At 36.0% G+C, this 23,982-nt stretch overlaps 1 protein-coding gene across 1 annotated transcript in view; it reads left to right on the forward strand.

Annotated features, from left to right (window-relative positions):
* The first annotated feature begins 781 nt into the window (after positions 1-781).
* LOC112044005 (alpha-2 adrenergic receptor) overlaps positions 782-23,982 on the forward strand; it is a 414,271-nt gene continuing 391,070 nt past the window's right edge. The window contains exon 1 of the mRNA XM_052889122.1: positions 782-927. The gene's annotated coding sequence lies outside the window, so the exon portion shown is untranslated. The remainder of the gene's footprint in view (positions 928-23,982) is intronic.

Consider the following 23,982-nt stretch of genomic DNA (forward strand, 5'->3'; position numbering starts at 1 on the left):
CTAACGTATTTTACAATTTAACGGTAACATAACATATTATAACGTGCAATTGTGCATAAATTATGTAAGTATAGGATATGTTTAAGGTGTCCAATGTAGAATTTGAATGAAGATTTATTTGAACAATGAGAATTTGAAATTGAAATTTTAAATATTTTTCATAAATTTAAATGTGAAAATACGTATTAATCGTAACATTAAAAATATGAAATAACTATTGCAAAATATTACGATAAAATTTTTGTATTAGGTACAAAACACATGTTACCGAATTAATGTTTTCAAAATACGTCCTGTTCAATGCAAATTACGAATACTAATTCAACGCTAATTTTAGAAACGACGCGCTACAAATCAAAACGCATTCGTATTCCACCATTAATATTAAAACCATAACAATTAAACTACACCGCAGCGGAATAATATGCGATGTTTTGCAATCGCGCCCTATTTCCAGCTTCTAATAACATACGTGCATGCAATTAGCAGCATGCATGCATACAAATAAGCTCAACCCCGAGCTGCTATTAAGTGAAAAAAAGTTTCTATTTTCGAATAGGCGGAAGCCTTCTGACCTATTTTTAAGATTACGAGTAACTTGCGTGACGTCATTGAAAAGTACGTGTGATACGTATTTAAAAATTTAAGTGTGAGTTTCAGAACTGATATTCGATTTTTGAATTTGAATTTGGAAATATTCGAACGAGATTCGGGATATCTTCTTCCCAGGATGGTATCCCCGTCTTCCCGAATGGTCAGTATTTTTCGCGCCGTCGGAAAGAGCGCACGGCACCGCGCCGCGCTCCCGGGCTTTCGTCTGATGGAATAAATTAAAACACACAAAATGTGCTCACTAGTGTCCCAGTTTGTGTTCTTTCGTAGTGCCAATGTGTTGTTTGTGTTATTCGACCGCTGAAGTGTGCACATGTAAGTAGAAAACTAAAGTGTTACTATTGTCGAGTTTTCAGGCGTGCTTTTCCGTGCCATAGGGTCGAATATCGGATTGGGGGCTCGCACTGTGGAATCCGAGGCATCAGAGACATTTCTCAGCAGAATATCATCTCAAATTGAAAGCCTTATTGTGCCTCGGATTCTATGAGAGCGGTATTTTATTATTGTTCTCGGATGGAATAGGTTTATGAACTCATTGTCTGTGAGAAATGTGTTCTTTCGACCAAATATAGCGATCTCTAAATGAGAATTTTATTAATATTTATAACATAAAATTTAACTGAATGTTATTCAGTCTCTAAGTATTTTATGCATACTTTCGACTTAACATGAATTCAAAACGAAAATTTTTATTGACTTACATATTAGTTGTAAATAAAATTTAAACTTAAATAAAAAAAAGCGCATTAACTTACGAATTAATTAATTATAATAACAGTTAAGAAAATGTTTATTAAACAAATTAAATATAAAGAAAATAAAATACAAAATATTATTACTGTATTTTATAATAGTAAAAACAAAGCAATGACAAAAAATCAAGTTGATTAAGTTAAAATCAGGCAATAAATTTCTTAAATTGTTTAAGTTTGTTCAATAAATAAGAAACTGTCTAATGAAGAATTAAGGTCCCTCCCATTTTATCGGAGTGAAGCACAAAGCTTAAACCAAAATTCTACTAGCTCTTGTCGAGCTTTTAGATACCTCGTTAACCGTAATGAATCTTTTTGAGAGAGTGGTATTGACCTTCACTTATTCCTTATCTATAAATATCTATTTAGAGATAACAAATAAATAATAAAATGTAACTTTTGGTAATTATTAAATTAGTAATTATTAAGGTCTGAAAGTAGGTTACGAAGTGCAAATAATCTGTTCCATAATATTAATTAATACTTTCCGAAATTGTTGTTACATTTGAAGTTGCGGAGAAATGCATTATAAAAAATAATAGCAAAAATTTAAACATTTATCACCCAATAAAATAGTTTATTCAATTTTCTTTCTCAAAGAAAAACGAATATCATTCAAGGAAAATGATAGAGTGAGACGATTTAGTGAGAATTTTTTTAGTGTCTAAATTAAATAATAAAATACATTTAGAATGTTGCAATTTCATTCATCTACATTTATTATCTATTTGTCAATTAAATTTCCTGACACGTATACTATCGCAAATACAAATAGGCTCATGTATTTATTTAAATCTATTTATTTTGAATTATTTTTCCAACACAGCGACAATGTAGAGAGTGTCTATTTTCATTTGAGTTTTACACAAATAACGTTTAGTATTTTGTACATATTATTTCTAAATATAACAAAATGTTTTAGGAAAAACAAATAATTAGTGTACAAAGTTTAATCTTAATATTACATAAAATATACAAATATCAAAATCAGCAGAGTTTAACCGTTTTTTTTTTATACAAAATAAGCTCGCGTTTGACCACGATCTCACCTGATGGTAAGTGTAGATGTGGCCTAAGGTGATACGCGCTTGCCTAGAAGATGCCTAATCACTCTCATCTTAAAGATGCCCAAGTTGTAAGAATTAGGAAATACTGACTTCGGGAGAGAGTTTCATACCCTAGCCATACGTATAAGAAACGAAGAAGCAAATCGCTTCGTACGAGTCCTGGGAATGTCAATGACGTAGGGATGGAAACCTACCCAGTGTCTTGCAGTGCGATGGTAAAAAGGTGACGGTGGCACAAGCTCAAATAGCTCCTGTGCACACTCTCCGAAATATATTCTGTAAAAAACCGAGAGACTAGTATCGTAATCGTATCGTAATTATTATAATTTTCTTCATTAACTCTCAAAAACATTAAATATATTGTTCTGTGAATATCGTACTATGTATATACAACGTAGGTACTATGTATACCCCGTATAAAAGTATATGGAAATGATAAATAAGGATCTGGTTAAATAATTGGCTTAAAATAAAAAAAAAATAATAATAAAAAAAATTCAACCGACTTGTAAAACATAATACATGCTCAGCCAGCCTGAAAGAACTACATGAAAGAACAGCCTGTGTTCTTTCATGAGAATTAAATGAGAATCTCTTCTTTTTTTGAAGTCGGTAAAAAAATAAGACATTTCATAATTTTCCGCAATTATTTTTAAGAAATATTCTAAAAGAAATATAATTTACTAGCGTACATCCCGCGGTTTCACCCGCATATCTCCCATTCCCATGGGAAAACGGGGTCCATTGGTGAAATAATTTTACAAATCGGTTAAGTAGGGAGTAGCCCTATGACCTCACAAACTTACACTTTTTACCTCATATTATTTTAATATCTATACTAATATTATAAAGCTGAAGAGATTGTTTGTTTGTTTGTTGGTTTGATTGAACGCACTAATCTCAGAAACTACTGGTCCGATTTGAAAAATTATTTCAGTGTTAGATAGCCCATTTGTTGAGGAAGGCTATAGGCTATATATTATCCCCGTATTCCTACGGGAACGGGAACCACACGGGTGAAACTGCGCGGCGGCAGTTAGTCCTAACATATAAATGAGAAAGGTCATAACGAAATCTCGATAACCGCTTTACGTACAAAGATAAAATTTGATAGGGTAGTTTATAGGAGGTAGTAGACGTCCGCTAAGAACGGATATTGACAGGGCCGGATTAAGGAGGTCTAAAGGCGGACAGCGGACGGCAGTGATGAGTCGTGATAGCCCAGTGGATATGATCTCTGCCTCCGATTTCGGAGTTTTCGAATCCGGTCCGGAGCATGTACCTCCAACTTTTCAGTTGTGTGCATTTTAAGAAATTAAATATCACGTGTCTTAAACGGTGAAGGAAAAACATCGTGAGGAAACCTGCATACTAGAGAATTTTCTTAATTCTCTAGGTGTGTGAAGTATGCTAATCCGCATTGGGCCAGTGTGGTGGACTATTGACCTAATCCCTCCCTTCCTGAGAGGGGACAGTTAGTCGTATATGGGTTGTTTATTATCATGATGATAAAATAAATAAGTACGTGTAAATTGGAATACATATTTGTAAATCGGATGAATGGACCATGTGAGCCACTTGAATATGAATTTGTATTTGTACACACATTTCCCTTAATTAGAACGCAAATCATTGTAATTAATTTGTACAAAATATGGTTGCGTTAATAGACCATTAAGGAGATTATATCACATAGCCACAGAATAAAGATGATCCAGAATGAGTCTTTAGTAGCAGTGTGATGCAGCCAGTGAAACCTATTAAAAAAACAAAAGTCACGCGTCAACTTCCGCGCGTTCCGCAAATACAAACTTTTTTCATAATTTGTACGAATAAAAAAATACTCCATCTTGTTTCTTTAGTTATTGTGAACAGATTTTAAAATATATAAAAACATAAGACGCCATTTTTCTTGAATAATATTGAAAATTACTGATGCGACGCTTTGTATCATACTGACTCGAGAATATATTCGTTTTTGAATTTTGTATTTGGAGCTGTTACAACACTGTCATGTTCTGTACGCTCTATCTGCCTATTAGTCTTTAATCTGTGCATATAACACACAATTTACTATAGTATTTGATGATAAGTATTATTAAATTGAAGGCCCACACAGTGGACGACGAAACGAGCTTTGTTAGAAGTATTTCTGCGTGATCGAATTAGAAATGAGGAGATTCGTAGAAGAACCAAAGTCACCGGCACAGTTGGAGTCGCGAAGCTGAAGTGGCAATGGGCGGGGCACATAGAAGAGCCGATGGACGTTGGGGTCGCATTAGAAAACGTAGTGTTGGTCGACCCCCCCCCCAGGTGGACTGACGACATCAAGCGAATCGCAAGATTCGCTGGATGTTTGGGCTCAGTATCGTGATGTTTGGAAGTCCCTACAAAAGGCCTATGTCCTGCAGTGGACGTCTATCGGCTGATATGATGATGATGATGATTTTATAATATAATTTTAGGTAGATACTAATACACACACTTACTAGAGGTAGATAGAGGAGGTTATTGTACAACCCATATCTACTAGTTACTTTTTATCCCGGAAAAATATATTGCTCCAGAGGGAACTGTATTTTACGCTAGTTAGTTAGTGAAAACTAAATACATATAAATAAAATTGAAGTAACTGTGTGTGATTTAAAAATATCTGTGTTTTATCAAGTGACTTAAGTTATTTATATATCAAAACACTAACTAAATTTTTAAATATTTTTTGTGGATTTGTCTGTTTACCTGTTTATCCGGGCTAATCTTTGAACCTAGAACCTCCTGACAGAACCAAGGAAACAGTAAAAAAATAATATATAGATACTAGTAGTCAAAGATCGGTATTAGAAACGATCTTCACCCACCTGTTTAATGGACGAAAAGTGTTAAAATATAATGTGAGTAGTAGAATAATAGTTTGGCCAAGAAATTTGTAGGCAACCTACTTGCAATATATTTTTTAACGTACTGAATTTGATGTAAAACACTTTTTATTTGAGATTGAGATTTTCTTAATTTGTCCAGGTATAGCTGGTGGGAGGCTTGGGCCGTGGCTAGTTACCACCCTACCGGCAAAGACGTACCGCCATGCGATTTAGCGTTCCGGTACGATGCCGTGTAGAAACCGAAAGGGGTGTGGAATTTTATCTTCCTCCTAACAAGTTAGCCCGCTTCCATCTTAGACTGCATCATCACTTACCATCAGGTGAGATTGTAGTCAAGGGCTAACTTGTAAAGAATAAAAAAAAAATCATCAATTAAACAGATTGGTGAAGTTCGCTTCTAATTCGAATCTTCTAGCAAATCGAATAGCCCAGTGTATAAGATCTCTGCCTCCATTTCCGGAGGGTGTGGGTTCAAATCCGGTCCGGGGCATGCACCTCCAACTTTCCACTTGTGTGCATTTTAAGAAACTAAATATCACGTGTCTCAAACGGTGAAGAAAATCATCGTGAGGAAACCTGTATACAAGAGAATTTTCTTAATTCCCTGCGCGTGTGAAGTCTGCAAATCCGCATTGGACCGTGCGGACTAGACTATACTAGACTAGAAATAGCGTGGTGGACTATTGGCCTAACCCCTCTCATTCGGAGGGGAGACTCGAGCTCAGCAGTGAGCCGAATATTTGTTGATAACGATGGTAAAACATTCTATTATTATAATGCTTGGACCGTTATACTAAAATGTGTATAACTTTTAAATCGGATAACATAATTGCTGAAATTTTACAGGCAATATTATGTAAATCTATGGCCCGAAGCTGAAAATTACATTAAAAGTTATAAAAAGCTTTGACTGAATTAATAAGTGTTATACACTCAAGCGAGGTAAACGCGGAGAAAAGGACTTCTAAACTGAATTACAAACAAAAATGCTTTTAGAATTGTGTGCCCACCAGGCTCTAATGTGTATAAAAACCTCTGTCTTCAGCCCATCTCATCCCCTACGATATAATTTAGAGCTTAAACCCACAACGCTACTTTATGATAATACAAGCAGACGCCCACGACTTCGTCCGCGTGAAATTTAGTTTTTCACAAATCCTTCGGGAACCATGGACTTTTCCGGGATAAAAAGTAACTTATGTGTTAAACCAGAGTAATATCTATTTCCATTCCAAATTTCAACTAAATCGGTTTAGTAGTTTCGGCGTTTAAGAGTAACAAACAACCATACAAATTTTCGCGTTTATAATATTAGTAGGATGAACAATTAAAAGAGTAACTCTAAAAATGAAGGACTTTCCATACAAACTTTCAACTCCTATTTTACCCCCTTCTATTTTTATTTTAGGGTCAAAAAGTACCCTATGTTTTGCTCCAAGGTCCCATTTACGATCATACCAAAATTCATCTTGATCGGTTCAGCCGTTTAGTCGTGAAAAGGTAACAGACAGACAGACAGACAGAGTTACTTTCGCATTCATAATATTAGTATAGATTGGTGTGTGACCTCGCAACACTCGAATTTGCATCAAGGGCTCGCACCACTGAAGTGTATTTCTGATAGCATGGGTACGGTGACAGTTGCCTGTATGACGTTTATAATACGTACTATTATCGTGAATCGCGGCTTTTCAAGAGCGAAATGAACTGTCACCCGCACCATCCTACATGAAACGAACTGAGGGCCTAGTGGCAGATACTGTTACTGTCACGTAACGTAAACGCGAATTGAAACAGCGCCATCTACCGCACAACTTTTCAATTCCATATAAATTTGCGTTTACGTCAACGTGATAGTAGCAGTATGAAAATATTGAAAACTCCCACTTGGCACACTGTATGCTTAAAATATTTGACTGAAAAGCGCAAACTCAACATAAAAAAGTATCGAATCTTTCTAAAAAGCCTGTCTTTGAAGTGTTGTAGTATGAATATCTCTATTTTGTTTCTTCATTTTTTATTTTTCTTTGTGCACGGTTTGTGTCTTTTATTATTCACGGTGTGCCGCCTTTATATTGGAAGACATTGAAGGCTTTTACATGAAACCTGCTACCCTCTTCAGACATATCGCATATACCCACATTTTAAGAACACGTTTACTTAAAGTTATAACTTTGACGGCCTCCGTTTCGTAGTGGTGGACTTACAAAACGGAGGTCCTGGGATTTGAGATATTGAGATTTTCTTAATTGGTCTAGGTCTGGTTGGTGGAAGACTTCGGCCGTGGCTAGTTACCCTACCGACAAAGACGTACCGCCAACCGATTTAGCGTTCCGGCACGATGTCGTGTAGAAACCGAAAAGGGGTTTGAATTTTCATCCTCCTCCTAACAAGTTAGCCCGCTTCCATCTTAGACTGCGTCATCACACATCAGGTGAGATTGTAAATAAACAAAATAAATTTAAAAACAGATTGAACCTCGTTTACTTGAAGTGGGTTTAAAACTAGAAAAAGGCATGTAATAGACCTTATACTTAAAAAAAAAAACTTAAAAGGTTATATGTAATTAGAAAGTGACGAAATATTATTTAAAGCAAACAAAATCGGGCCGGAGAGCCAGTTAAAAATACATTAAGCTACTGTTAATGAGAAAATAATGAAATTCAAATATTTGTAGGGGGCGTTTAAACACGGACTCCCGTTGAATTGGGGGAGGGAATTAAGCTCACTTTAAGAGAATGTAATTAATGCTTCACCGTCTCATCTCCTCCACCTGAAGCCCACTGCTGGGATGGGTTTCCTTTGAAAATGATTTTAAAGGGAAATGCACACCGATCAATACAACGTCGGCTCCGCTAACCCAGGTATTACTCCCGGTACCGGCTAAAAATCCCTCCTACCTTCTAAACGTGTTCCTGCCATAAATCCTACCACCAACGCCGCGAGTCTTTTTACCTCGCATTCTCTCTTTCATCATCATTCTCCTTGATCTTCAATATACAGGGCCACTGAAAACGTATAGCGATCCCTTTAAGGGGTGATAGTAGAGATCATTAGCTATGAAATTGAATTGGGTTTTATGGGGCAAAAATGTACCGAGTTCGAAAAAAGAGGCTCTATTTTAAAGTGGATCATAAAATAAAACAAACGTATTTAATGGTTGTTTTTGGTGTTAGAACACACTTAGATAATCTAAAAATTTTAAAATGTTTTTCTGTATCCTTTGACTAAATACAGGTTTATTTAAATGAATTTTTACATTGAATTTTCATGGTACAATTAATATTTTATTTCAAAGAGTTATTAAATTAAGTTCAAAATGAAATTACTTTAATAGAATTTTATCCATTCATTTTTTCACACACACAAATAAAATTCACTGACGTCAATAACAATTTGTAATTAATATTCTATTCAATGCTGCTCCAATTAAACATTTACCCACCAATATTATTGTTTAGCCGTGATAGCCCAGTGGATATGAGTTCTGACTGATTTCGGAGGGTGTTGGTTCCAATCCGGTCTGGGGCATGCACCTCTTCAGATGTGTGCATTTTAAGAAATTAAATATCACGTGTCTCAAACACTGAAGGAAAAACATTGTGAGGAAACCTGCATACCAGAGAATTTTCTAAATTCTCTGCGTGTGTAAAGTCTTCCACTCCGCATTGGACCAGCGTGGTAGTTTTTTGGCCTAACCCCTCTCATTCTGAGAGGAGATTCAAAATTCAAAAAACAAGCACTTTTGATACGTCAGTTGACTATTTGTAAAGATTTTACCACCGGTTCGGAAGGCAGGTTCTGCTGAGAAGAAACCAGCAAGAAACTGAACAGTTGCTCTTTTAAAATAATCATACAATATTATAATTTACAATTGATGACAACATTACAATTTCTTATAGTTTTACTTCCTGTGTGAAGGTGGAAGCTGATCCAACGGCCTCCAAGCATCTCTATCATTAAGGAACTCATCAATGGTGTAGTAACCTCGACTAAGTAAATGTTTTTTAATACATTGCTTATGCATTGGCAGGTCCATCACAGATTCGTGCTTAATAGTGAGCCGATTATGGGTTGATAATAATGATGATGAAGATTATAGTTTAGGCAATACGTAATTACGATGTAGCATGTCTTTATTTTGGCTAGTCTAGCCGGCTAATTTACATTGGTGTTAATTAATCGGCTAGACATAATTATGTCAACGCCTAGCCGAAACTAATTTACATTGGTGTCAAAAGAGAGGTATTTCTGGCTAATCCAAACACTTGCCAGTAAATATATCTATTGTATAGCTTGGCTGTTCGGATTCACTCGCGTAGATGAAGTTCCTGTATAAAAATCCAAATATATCGGGATAAAAATTTGGCAATGAAAAACGAGCTTGATTTTTTTTTCATGATATCACAAGACATTTAAATTACAATAAGGTGAACACGATTTTAATAATTTCAATGAAATTCTTGAGGATTAATTAATTTTATGCATAAATTAGTAGTATGGGCAATTTCGTTGACTTATTTCAATTATTTTGATTTTATCACAAATTTTGTTGAGCCTATTTTCGTGAAAATTAAATGGGACCAATCTGAAAGTATACTCTTTCAAACGAAATAATGATTTTTGAAATTGGTTTACAAATAATGAAGTTATGAGGTAACAAACATTAGAAAAAATGAAAACACACGCATCGAATGATTCTCAATTCGATGCGTGTGTTTTCTTTTTTAAGTAGTAGGTTAAAAACGTCGTTATAGATCACAATCGCATGCTATTGCGGTGCTCCACCGGGGTATTAACATGCGACCAAGTGACGAGAAATAGACAAAATATCGTCCGATAGCGGTGGAGTTATTCCAATCCCATCTCTTTCGTCGCAACGCAATGAAAGAAAGATATAGCGGCATTTCCGGTTGCAACGCCATTGGTCGTATTTTGTCTATTTCTCGTTGGTGGCGTGTTATCGCCACTGGAATAGTTTATGGACGTTGCGGCTATGATGGCAGTGTGCGAACAGCGTTAGTTGATCGTATCGCATAGTTTACAGATTAATTAATGCGTCGCCAGGCACGCAACTAGTTTCGAGTTGGCAACTTAGTTGGGATGGCTTTATCGATACTCGATAACTTCCCACCGAGTTGTGGCGTGCCTAGCTCTAATCAGTTCTACGCATCATACGATATAGAGCGATGCATAAAATCTAGTGATGGGATTGGGCGGCGTAGACTTATAAAGAAATAGACAATTCAAAAAAATCCAAATTAGTTTATTTCTAATAGGCTTAGTTTATCTTTAGTTTATTTTACCAACCGACGTTCCCGTTCCTGTGAAGATACAAGGATAAAGTAACACTCGCAAATAACGTGGCTTTTTAGTGGTAAAATTATTTTCAAAATCGGTTCAGTAGATCTAGATAAACCACAAACTTTAATATACCACAAACTTTATCTCTTGACAATACTAGTATAGATTGTCAAACTTGTTAAGACAATCGTTTAGCCTCAATAAACACGTCATTTTTAGGACCCCTACGGAACCCTTCATGGGCGGGTCTTACTCACACTTGGCCGCTTTTTTTATTACTTTTTTGTAAAGTCCACACACATAAAGGTACGAGTGACACTATTGGCACGCGTCATGATATCGACTATATATGGCGGGCGTCCACAAATTCGCAAGTGTGCGTCCAATGCGTGCGTATTATACGTATTGTACCAATGTTATGCGTGCGCATTGTACGCATTCGATGCGTTGCTTGAAACGGAGGTTAGTATTCTTTGTATAGAAAGTCATACAAGTGCGTCTACTCATCCGCGTCGTACGGATCGCATCGAACGGAATCTCGTCATCATCATCATATCAGCCGATGGACGTCCACTGCAGCACATAGGCCTTTTGTAGGGACTTCCAAACATCACGATACTGAGCCACCTGCATTCAGTGAATCCCTGCGACTCGCTTGATGTCGTCAGTCCACCTGGTAGAGGGTCGACCAACACTGCGCTTACCTGTGCGGGGTCGCCATTCCAGCACATATGGTCCCTAACGTCCATCGGCTCTTGTGCCCCGCCCATTGCCACTTCAGCTTCGCAACTCGTTGAGCTATGTCGGTGACTTTGGTTCTTCTGCGGATCTCCTCATTTCTGATTCGATCACGCAGAGATACTCCTAATATAGCTCGTTCCATCGCCCGCTGTGTGACTTTGAGCCTTCTTATGAGGCCCATTGTTAGCGACCAAGTCAAGAACGGATTTTAACAAACGTAAAATTGAAAATCTGTTTGATGCGATGCGTCCGATAACGATGTGGATATGTGGACGCCTACCATGAATCGCATTGTCTCGTGTTTTTACTTTTTCTTATAGTCCTCATATAAAGGTAGAGTGACTCTGCTGGTACGCCGTGTCACTACTGGTTTCTATGTATTTTTCTGAATTGCCATTGACAATCCTGAAAACGAAAGTTGCATCGATTCTTTAACTTTAGAAATGTTACTACAAAACGCTGTATTTTTAAGAAAGCCGCGTTGCTTTTCTTCTTTTTTAAATTTAAACTAATTATGTATGTAAATTATCTTGACAAGTCTGCCCCTTACCTCCACCAACACCTCCACCACCTGCACACCAGAGAATTTTCTCAATTCTTTGCGTGTGTGAAGTCTGCCAATCCGCATTGGCCCAGCGTGGTGGACATTGTCCTAACCCTTCTCATTCTGAGAGGAGACTCGAGCTCAGCAGTGAGCCGAATATGGGTTGATAATGATTCTATGACATAAGGGTAAATAAAATATTTTTGGGCTGCAAAAGTTACAGGCCATCGAGCGCTATCAATACTGGCATCGTTTAGAAAAATCACTGCAATAAATCAGAGATAAGTCCCATAAGCCGGGGAAGCCCTTAATTTGTTTGACCCCTCACGAGGGGCACGAGCTCCCACCGACCCCTCGCCCCGTTGAGCCCCCTGTAACGCAGGCTTCGCAGAATATACTTCTCATACTAACAATTTTTTTATTGAGATATAGCGGTCGTGCGCGACTTCGTTCACGAGAAAATTTGTTTCTCCGGGATGAAAAGTGACCTGTATGTTGCTCTATCTTTTAGTGAAATTCGTTTAAAAAAAATTAAATACAACCAGATACACAGACACAAAAAAAACAGGTTGATTATGTTTTAGTTTGGTGTAAATAGCTTTATGCATTTGAAAAACATAGTTATTTAGAAATCACAGATAGACACTTAAATTTATTTATATTATATACTTAGAGACACAAAAAATAGGTTTTTTTTCATTAAAATTTAATTGAATGTGTATATAATAGTAATAAGTATGGTAATAAAGTTTTTCTCTCATTTATTTATTTTAGTTCTTTTTATTTTAAATTTTAACAATGTAAATATAAATATAAAATACAAAACATTATTAAAAATTTATAAAAAAAAAATCCACCCTTCCGCTACGGGACATTTGAGTGTCCAAGCAACCGATGGTCAGGGCTTCCAGAGTGAGGAACCTCCTCACAATACGCGCCGTCCCAAGAATCACTGCCTTTTGTATCCGACTCTTGATCCAACAGTTAAGCGAAAGCTTCTTAAGGTGTTGGTCAAAGCTTTTCGCTATAAGACCATTGACTGAAACAACTATCAGAACAATAATAGTTGACTCAACATTCCACATGGCGGTAATCTTGTTAGCAAGGTCCAAGTATTTTGATACTTTTTCCTTTTAAAGTTTATTATTATTTACATGTATTTTACTCTCACGCCCGGTACAAAATAAATATATATTATATAAGGCCAAAAAGAAAATAAATAAATATACGCTACATAAATACATATATGCACCGGGCGGAGGAATTATTATAAATATTATTATTAGTGGACGTGTAACAAATTTCGTCATATAGGATTCAGTCAATCAAGGCATCATCAATCTCGCTCAGAACGCCACTTGGTTCTGGCTCAAACGGCTTACCAAGGCCACCGGGCTAATCGGGCTATAATTCATCCTACATACTTTAATGCCCATACAGATTGCTGTGATTGGATCGAGCTATTTATAAATCCTCCCTCCATACGCTGAGAGAGTTCATAGATTTATTCTTAACTAGCCGACGGCCCACAGTCTCGCCCGTGTAGCTACCGTTTCTGTGAGAATACGGAGATAAAATATAGCCTATGATACTCGCAAATAACGTGGCATTCTATTGGTAACAAAAAAATTAAAATTGGTTCTGTAGATCAAAAGATATTCACAGTTTTGTAAGTGCAGAGTTTTCCAATAGGACGATTCCATACCTTAGTAAAGAATAAACATATACATTAAGTAAATGCTAACAATTCTGTTTTATAAATGAAAAAAAAAAAAAACCTTAAACTATAGCTCTTTATAATATTAGTATTTTATATTGTTAGATTGGCATAGTTTTGCATTTTCCCCTATATTTGTAATATCATTATTACACTATTAATTGCTGAATTTCATAGTTATAGGTCATTCCGTTGACCGTTGTACCGTAAGTAAGTAGTAAGTATAAATTTAATTTCCCTACAAAGTATCGAAATATATGTATTTGAGCCAACGTAGAAGTTTGAATTTTCACAGCAACTTCAACGTAGAAGTTTGAATTTTCACAGCTTCAAACTACTGTAGACTGTATATGGTTTTAATTTAAACTTTATACGTCCACACGTTCCTGAGACGAATGATCTTGACAGACAGACATACAGATAGACACACAGACAAACACCAAAGTGATCATTAGGATTTAGGGTTACAATTTGTTCCTTTTAAGCCACGGAACTCTAAAAGGTGTGATACGAGAGATATATACAGGGTGCTGGGGAGTATTTCCCAGAACTTCAAGGTCGAGTCCACTTTATTTATGGGAGCCGAACTGCATAAGTAACGTCTTTTTTATCAAAAAAAAAAAAACTTCTCATGTTTTCATCCAAAGTAATTCAAATATATCCGACTATCAATGTAACACACGTCTTTATCAATCCTTGCATTTATAATTTTAAAGTTTGGCTACGTCATGATTATAAGGAAGTGTATAATGAACACATGTTAAGATCTATTTACAAAAGAAATATTAATTCCGAAAATATTATTTTAAAACACATTATCTTTGAACATTTTTAATTAATTTTCGGTAATGAATATAACCTCAGAGTTATGGGAAATACTCCCCAGCACCCTGTATATGTTAAATATTATATGAGCCAGTTGAACCAGTATATTTACTCCTAACTCCGTGAGCTCTGTGCCCTCTGGTGGTGTTTAATCAAAGGCACCTCAGCTCTGAGTCGACACAGTAAGCCCAGTAAGCCGAGCACTGCAATTAGTTGAATCCCAGCCGTTACTAATTGTAGCCTGGCGCGACACGATATATATACGGACTACTTTAAGATGTGGAAATATCGTTCGTCATCAACCCATGTTCGGCTCACTGCTGAGCTCGAGTCTCCTCTCAGAATGAGAGGGGTTAGGCCAATAGTCCACTACGCTGGCCCAATGCGGATTGGAAGACTTCACACACGCAGAGAATTAAGATAATTCTCTGGTATGCAGGTTTCGTCACGATATTTTCCTTCACCGATTGAGACACGTGATATTTAATTTCTTTATTCTTTACCCTTGCCCTTGACTGCAATCACACCTGATGGCAAGTGATGATGCAATCTAAGATGGAATTATAAATCATAAATCATTTATTGCCAGAATGTGGTCATATACAAGCAAACAAGGAAGCAGGTTAACTTGTTAGGCGTAGTATTAATATCCACACCCATTTCGGTTTCTACACAACATCGTACCGCAACGCTAAATTGATTGGCGGTACGTCTTTGCCGGTAGGGTGGTAACTAAATAAAGCCTCCTATCAGCCAGACTTGGACCAATTGAGAAAACCTCAATCAGTCCAGCTGGGGATCGAACCAAACACCAAGGACCTCCGTCTTGTAAGTCCACCGCGCATACCACTGCTCCATGGAGGCTGTCAAACGTATCTCACAAAGTCCGCGGGATCAATGTATTTTTCTAGAACGAAAACAAAACGATATGTGCATTTAAAAAAAAATAAATATCGTGTCACAAACGGTAAAGAAAAAATCACGAGGAAACCTGCATAACCGAGAATGTTCTCAATTCTCTGCGTGTGTGAAGTCTGCCAATCCGATTGGGCCAGCGTGCTGGACTACAATTAGCCTAACTCCTCTCATTCTGAGACTTATGCTCAAAGTTGAGCCGAATATGTGTTGATCTTCCAGTTATCAAGTTATTTAGACGATACTAAAACATAAACAAAACTTTTAAATGCTGTCTTTTACAGCTGAACCAATGTTATTGGGGCTTTTACTGGAAGACAGAAGAGGTTTTTGAGTAATATATCTATACTAATATCATAAAGCTGTAGAGTTTGTTTGTTTCCTTGTTTGATTGAACGCGCTAATCTCAGGAACTACTGGTCCGATTTGAAAAATTCGTTCAGTGTTAGATAGCCCATTTACCGAGGAAGGCTATAAGCTATATATTATACCAGTATTCACACGGGAACGGGAACCACGCGGGTGAGACCGCGCGGTGTCAGCTAGTTTCTTTATATCGATAAAAATCCATAATTCCCGGGGTATTTGTGAAAAACTGAAGTTTTCGCAGACAATGTCGCAAGCGTTGACTAGTTTTTTTATATAAGGCAGTAAAGTTTACTGGATATTAGTTTTTGACCTTTTGGAAGTCGTTCGAAAAGGAATTAAACTTAGTACACACTTAACTAAGGACCCTTTACACACATAAAGGTCCATAATCCGAAATGTAAAGCCTTCCCACCTCTGAAATTATGAGAAGTTAGCATTAAGGTAAGGTAAGGTAAGGTAACATAAATTAGGTAAGTTTAAGTATCAAACTTCGGCAGGTAATTGTAACGAACCTGCCTCGCTGGGTCAACGGAGCTTGCTTTATAATATGGGTATTAGAGATGGGAACTAATGAGATATCGATAAAATTTAAATTAAATAAATATATCTTTTCGATATCTTTTCGTCCGAAATTCTTCAGTGTCTGAAGAAAAGTATTCGAACAGAGCGTGTTGCCAGTGATGACGTATGGTTCCAAATCTTGGTCGCTAACTATTGGCCTCATAAGAAGGCTTACACGGCGGGCGATAGAAAGAGCTATGCTCGGAGTATCTCTGCGTGATCGAACCAGAAATGAGCAGATCCGCAGAAGAACAAAAATCACCGACTTAGCTCAACGTGTCGCGAAGCTGGAAGTGGCATTGGGCGGGTCACATAGTATCTTCGAACTCGAAGATCCGATGGACGTTGGGGTCCTAAGGTGCTGGAATGGCGACCCCGCACTAGAAAGCGCAGTGTTGGTCGGTCCACAAGGTAGACTGACGACATCAAGCGAGTCTCATGGATTAGTAAATACTTTTAAAAAAAGTGTAAAAAAAAATAATAAACAGGTTCTTGAGTTGTTACTAACAATTCAGTTTAAAAATATAGTTAAGATGACTAGTTTTAGACGCTCAATTGTCCTTGAAAATTAATAACCAACTTGATGATATAGTGGTAATAACATATTGTTTCCGTTACATGACAACACACGCATGGACTAAGAGCATACAATAGCCAGACCTACCTTATCTCAAAATAAATAAATAAAAGATTAAAAAAAACGAAAAAAAATAAACTTGTGAATGCTGAAAGTTCGTCCGTGAAGCTAAAGGTGTGTAGTGCACATTATTCCTCATGATATACCGTAGAAAATATAAAAAAAAATAAGTTTTTTACATGGAAAATTTTGGACCTGGAGCCTTGAAGTCAAAGTCCTTATTCAAATTAATTTATTGCCACAATGTGTGTACAGATATTAAATTACATTTCGGGGAGATACATTCATAATTTGCTTAATAAAAAAAAACATAATTTGCGTGCAAGAAAATTCCATTTATTATAATGGAAGAATAAAAAAACAATAAATTGTATAAATAAAATAATGAAGCGGTAAAGGGGCTGGACTCATCACCAAGAGGTGGTAGTTTCATCCCCTCCCGATGGACTATTGTCATACTAACCCCTAAAACAGTCTTTTCAGACTAATTAGAGGTGAACGGGAATATTAGTAATTAAAAGGATATGGAAATTATTCTAAAAAAAAAAAAATATAGATATATTAATAATTTTTACATAATTGGCTATTTCATTATTTATATAACCAAAGAAGAAGATTTAAGAAATTAAACATCACGTATTTCAGAAGGTCTAAAACATCGTAAGGAATCCTGCATACCTGATTTTCTTAATTATCTGCGTATGTGAAGTCTGCCAAATTGCATTGGGCCAGCGTGGTGGACTATTGGCCTTACCCTCTCATTATGAGAGGAGCATCGTGCTTATTAGTGAGCCGAAAATGGGTTGCTAATGATGATAATCAAGGAATGGGCTGCCGCATTTACTCATACCTATGCCAAACTATCAATCTTAATTAAATGTCGTATATCTGGCTACCGCAGGCTCTATCGTCGGCTGCAAACATGTCAACAGATTGAGATTTTCCGGTCAGACAACAGATAGTGAGCGCCAATTATAGTATTGATAATAGTCTATTCTGATGTAACTGGAAAATTCGCTTTTCAGCCTTCGCTTCGATGACATTTTATACAATACGCTAAATGACGTGCAGGATGTTTTTAATAACAGCATAATAACTCTAATTTTTTAAAATTTTTAAAAATTTTAATTTAAAAAAAAAAACAAACAACTTTAAAAAAATAAAACCCTCCCGCTGCGGGATATTTGTGTGCCCACTGCTCAAGCAACCGGTGGTCAGGACTCCAGAGAGAGGACCTCCTCACAATAAGCGCCGTCTAAAGAATCACTGTTACCGAGGCTTATGCTTACCCGTCGAGTTTGCCTACTGACTGACTGAAATCGCTCGGCAAATTAAAAAAAATGTTTGTTAAAAACGCATATGTGTGAAAATATTTCTAAAAAAATTGTCAAAATACCGAATAAAAGGTATCAAACTGAGTTATTCCAATATTTGTCCTAAACTTCCCTTCGTATTTTTTTAAGCATGCCGGGCGATTTCAGCCCCTACTTTCACTATCCATACTCTTTCAATTGTACAAAATGGATAATATCTTCTTCAACACAACCTTCGCTGAGTAACCCAAGTAATGAGTTTTAGTAGTTTTACTTTAGTAACTTACGTAATTTTAGTCAAGTAGTTATTTTTTGCATCTCTACATTACTATGCCAGACGTTTGCGACTATGTCTGACGAGAATTAAAAAAATAATAATTATTTGCTCAATTTCGATTATACTCGTACAATGCCCTCCAATATATATATTTTTTGGCTTCAGTATCGATTATATAATGCCCTCCAACAAAAATTTTCAAAATATCATCAATGTACAGAATTTATTATAAGATAGATAGAAGATAGATAGGATGCGTTGAAATTAATGTATTTTGACTTTGATAGATTTAAAAATATTATTACATCTTGTGTGCTGATCACAGCACAATATATTATTGCTTACACGTAGCTTTTAAACTAAATCAGCGTGTTCTATTAATAAAAAAATGGGACCACCCTGGAATCAAACCCTTCAAAACAAAAAAAAGAATTTTCAAAATCGGTCCATAAATGACGGAATTATCGCTGGACATACATAAAAAAAAACATACATACAGCCGAACGTAGAACCTCCTCCTTTTGGAAGTCGGTTAAAAAGTTATGAATAAGTACGTTGAACACTAGAAAGAGTTTCTATATTATCTTTTGTTAATAATTAGAAGAGACAGTGGCGGATTTACAAATTTGCCGCCAGTAGGCTATTGAATTTTAGCAGGCCCTAATGAACTTTGAGATTCCATAGGTATCCTAGTTCGCAATCAATACATTTACCTTATATTGTGTTATAAAATTGTAAGTTTTAATATTTTAGTAAGACATTACAGGATAAAATATTAAAATTAATTTTAATTTTTTTCATATTTCTGTAGAATATGAAGTTTTGTGGGTATTTGACCCATTTACTGGTTTAAGATCTTTATTTTCTCAAAAGAATTACATTAAATTCGCTTATATGAGAAATACAATTAACTCACTAAGGTAATTATTTACGTGTGTACATACTAATTAGACTTAATTCCTACATACAAAAAATTTAAATAAATAATTGCTAAAAAAAGGCGGGTAGTTTTAAAATTACATGCTTTTTACGTAGAATACTTGACTAGTTTTAATAAAACAAAGATTAGAGCTTACTGGATGCGGCATGTGTTACAATGACATGTTATTCAATAAATAAAATATTAATTTATTTTTGTAACTAAACATAGATTTAGCTACTTTTATCTCAGATGGTAATTTATTAAATTAGCCCCCTATAATCTGCCGCCCTTGGCTCCATCCTATTTAGTATACAGGTAAATCTACCACTGAGGATAGAGATTATAAATATATCCTGGAATAACACATAAAGCGGTAAAAAAAAATAGAAAATCGTCGGTTAAAATATTACTTTTTATTTTAATTACAGTTCAAAGGAATCTATTTAAATATTGGAAAAACAAATTTATAGGATACTTTCTATCGGATTTCCTCTTGAGGTTTATCTTCGGGGGAAATCGCGAATCTAATTCAGATTTACAAGTAAAACAGAGACTTCCTTTGTCTTGTTATTTTATCGTCTCATCCGTTTTGACTTACAAATCATGGATTGTTTTGATAATGATGTTGGGATGAGTAGCTTCAGTGGAAAAATACATTGTAAGATTTACTAAAATAGTTACATTAAAGGTAATAATAATAAATTTTTCGATCCGATAGGTATGTTGGGACGGGTATGCTAATGTACTTTTAGATAGATCCTATAGAATTTTCACGAAAATCGATTCAGTGATCGTAATAAAAATCAAAATAGAATAACTTTAAATAGTTTAATGGACTAAAAAATACGCTTTTAGCGTGCAAAAAATTACAAATATTGGATTTAAGTCACTGGACTATTTTTTTCGTATTCCTGAGAGCAAACCCTTTCATTTCATTTCATGGGGGTGGATTTCAAACAGCCAGTCCGCCATCTTAGGGTGGCCATATTGGATTTATAATGACGTTTCTTTGCTAGTCATGTATTATCATCAGAACTCAGAGCGTGTGCAAAATTTCATCCAAATCAAAGACTGGGAAGTGGGTCAAATTAAGATTCCAAGATTTTCTTATATACATATTTACAAGGGAAGCTAGACCGTGTAAAAAGGGAGACGAATATTATTCTATACAGGATTCACCGTGCAAGTGCCGGGTCTATCGTGGGATAGACAATAACCTACTTACGTGCCAAACTACCATGGGCCTAATTTTACAATTACATGCCTGAAATAGTAGAATGGACTTACAAAGTTCTAGATATTATAAATCCATAGTAGTCCATACTATATACTACAACTATTTAATATTATAAAGTAAGTTGCAAGTTGTAATCTGGACCTATTAAACCGATTTTGAAAATTCTTTTATCACTAGTAAGCCACGTTATTCGTAATGTTTTATATCCGTATTCCCACGGGAACGGGAACTACGTATACTAGTATTTTATAAAAATATTATAAATGCGAAAGTTTAACTGTAAGGAAAGTTTGTGTGTAAGTGTGTAAGTATGTTTGTTCCTCTTTTACATTGCAGCTACTGAAGCGATTTGGCTGAAATTTGGAATGGAAATAGATTTTGTTCTGGATTAACACATAGGTTACTTTTCATCCCGAAAAAATCCGTGGTTACCGCGGGATTTGTGAAAAACTGAATTCCACGAGGACAAAGTCGCGGGCATCCGCTAGTATTTTACAAAACCACAAAGTTCTGGATATTACAGGCACTTAGACCAAAAACAAAATATTCAAATACAGCACGTCATAAATGTCTCGTCCGCAAAAAGTATCGATATATTATGTAAATGTCGTCATGTCTGTCAATCACTACCCGCTGGGGGATGTAAGGTACAACTTACAAGGGTTGAAGGCACTTTATGATGTCTTACCGAATAAAAAGGCCCTACTTGTTATAGGTGTTCAATATAATAAGGTGTTTTTTATCACCTGATGGTAAGTGATTATGCAATCTAAGATGGATGTGGGCTAACTTGTTAGGAGTAGGATGAAATCCACACTCCTTTCGGTTTCTACACGACATCGTACCAGAACGCTAAATCGCTTGGCGGTACGTCTTTGTCGATACGATGGTAACTAGCCACGGCCGAAGCCTCCCACCAGCAGACCTGAACCAATTAAGAAAACCTAAATAGTCCCAGCTGGGGATCGAACCCAGGACCTCCGTCTTATAAATCCACCGCGCTTACCACTGCGCCTTATGTAACAAGAAGCTTTTCACAATTCCAGCAATAACCTACAGAATAAAGATGATCCAGAATGAGTGTTTACAGGCAGCGTGTTGAAGCCGGTGAAACCCATAAAAAAAAACGTCACGCGTCTCTGCCTTTTTCATAATTTGTATTTCAAAATTTAACACTATAACAACAATTACGTAAATTAATATAATAATCAATATGTATATTATATAATACGTAAATTTATATAAACCTATAAAAAAATACTCCATCTTATTTATTTAGTTTTTGTGAACAGTTTTTAAAATATTTAAAAACATACGACGTTTCATAAAAATCGTCGTCGTCGTCATCAACCCATATTCGGCTCACTGCTGAGCTCGAGTCTCCTCTCAGAATGAGAGGGGTTAGGCCAATAGTCCACCACGCTGGCCCAATGCGGATTGGCAGACTTCACACACGCAGAGAATAAAGATAATTCTCTGGTATGCAGGTTTCCTCACGATGTTTTCCTTCACCGATAAATTCATAAAAATGGCGCATGAAATTTTTTCCCAATCTTAGATACATAAATAGGTGTCAAAGTTCCCAATACTATAGCGAGGAGCAACTATTTGACAAGTTTCATACAATCTTCTGTCAGTTCCGTGAACAACTCACGAATGACATAGATCATCGAGTCTATGGACCGGTACAATGTATGTCGTTGCATAAAACTCATGCTGTATGCTCAAAGATCTTTGCTTGTTGGGGACAAATTAAAGATGAACTAAAAATGTTGTAGCAAACTTTTTTTTGATGGGCATTCCTATTAGCAACGTGGTGGGTACAAGCTCCAAATTAAAGACCATTAAAACTTTCAGTTGTTTATACATATAAGGATCGAAATCTTTTACCTTTATTATATAATGATTTATTTATTTTGCTATCATGCGCGAAAAGTCGACGAACCCATGCGACAACGTCACCCAGGTCCGACAAAATACTCTCTAAAAAGTCGACAAACCCATGCGACAACGTCACCCAGGTCCGACAAAATACTCTCTACGTACGTTTCACCCCGAAACCGGAGCATCCTCGGGAGATGTTGAGTCGGACCTGGGTGACGTTGTCGCATGGGTTCGTCGACTTTTCGCGGATGATAGCAAAATAAATAAATCATTATATAATCATGATGAACTTCCGCAAAGTAACGCCTTCAATCCATCTTTTACCTTTATTTATGTACAATTGTTTGTAAGAGAATATTCAATAAATCCAATATTTTCCGGTTACACAGCTAAATTTAAAGGCGAATTTGATTTATTGCTACAAAACACTTCCAATACGTTTTCTAGATTTAGTTTACGCAAAGTTGTCGCTTACAGAACGAGAATTTATTTGTATGACGGTGATTTATTGAAGTTATAGAGACGGACATTTTTGTTTTTTTTCTTACATACGCCATAATTGCGTAGGGGTAACCAATTACCACGATCTTGCAAGGAGTATCCATTCTCAAGAATTCTTTCATACAAGTTCGTCAGTTTCAGGTAATCTTAACTTGGCCTTTATTGAGAATGTCCCGGATTAAGTCTAGGAACTTTTATTTATTTTTTATTCTTTTACATATAAGCCGTTGACTACAAGCTCACCTGATGTTAAGTGATGATGCAAACTGAGATGGAAGCTGGCTAACTTGTTTTGAGGAGGATGAAAATCCACTCCCCTCTCGGCTTCTAAACGACATTGTACCGGAACGCTAAATCGAATGCCAGTACGTCTTTACCGAAATTTTTCAAATCGGTCTAGTACCTACTTTTTGTGTTTATTCATTACACTAGCTGACGCCGCGCGGTTTCACCCGCGTGGTACCCGTCCCTGTAAGAATACGGGAATAATATATATCCTATAGCCTTCCTCGATAAATGGTCTATCTAAAACTGAAATAATTTTTCAAATCGGACCAGTAGTTCCTGAGATTCAAACAAACAAACAAACTCTTCAGCTTTATAATATTAGTATGGATTACAAAAATACAAATAAAAAGATTTGTAATTTTTAAATAAATAAAAAAAAATATTTAGGTATATTCGTTAGGTTATATTTTTCTCTTGTACAAAATACAACCATTTTTTAAAGTTTTATCAAAGCTCGCGGTTTAAAATTTCTTTTTAAAAGTATTTTCTAGTATCGATCATAATTTCTTTGAGACACGAACTTTGTGGAGAAAAGTTGTTCTGATTGTTGTTTAATTGACGGGAGGAAGTTATTAAAAGTTGTTGTAATTATAATAAAATGCATCGGCGGTTATTGTTCCGATGTGTTTTTATTATA

Source organism: Bicyclus anynana, chromosome 24, assembly GCF_947172395.1.
Source record: "Bicyclus anynana chromosome 24, ilBicAnyn1.1, whole genome shotgun sequence".
NCBI lineage: Eukaryota > Metazoa > Arthropoda > Insecta > Lepidoptera > Nymphalidae > Bicyclus > Bicyclus anynana.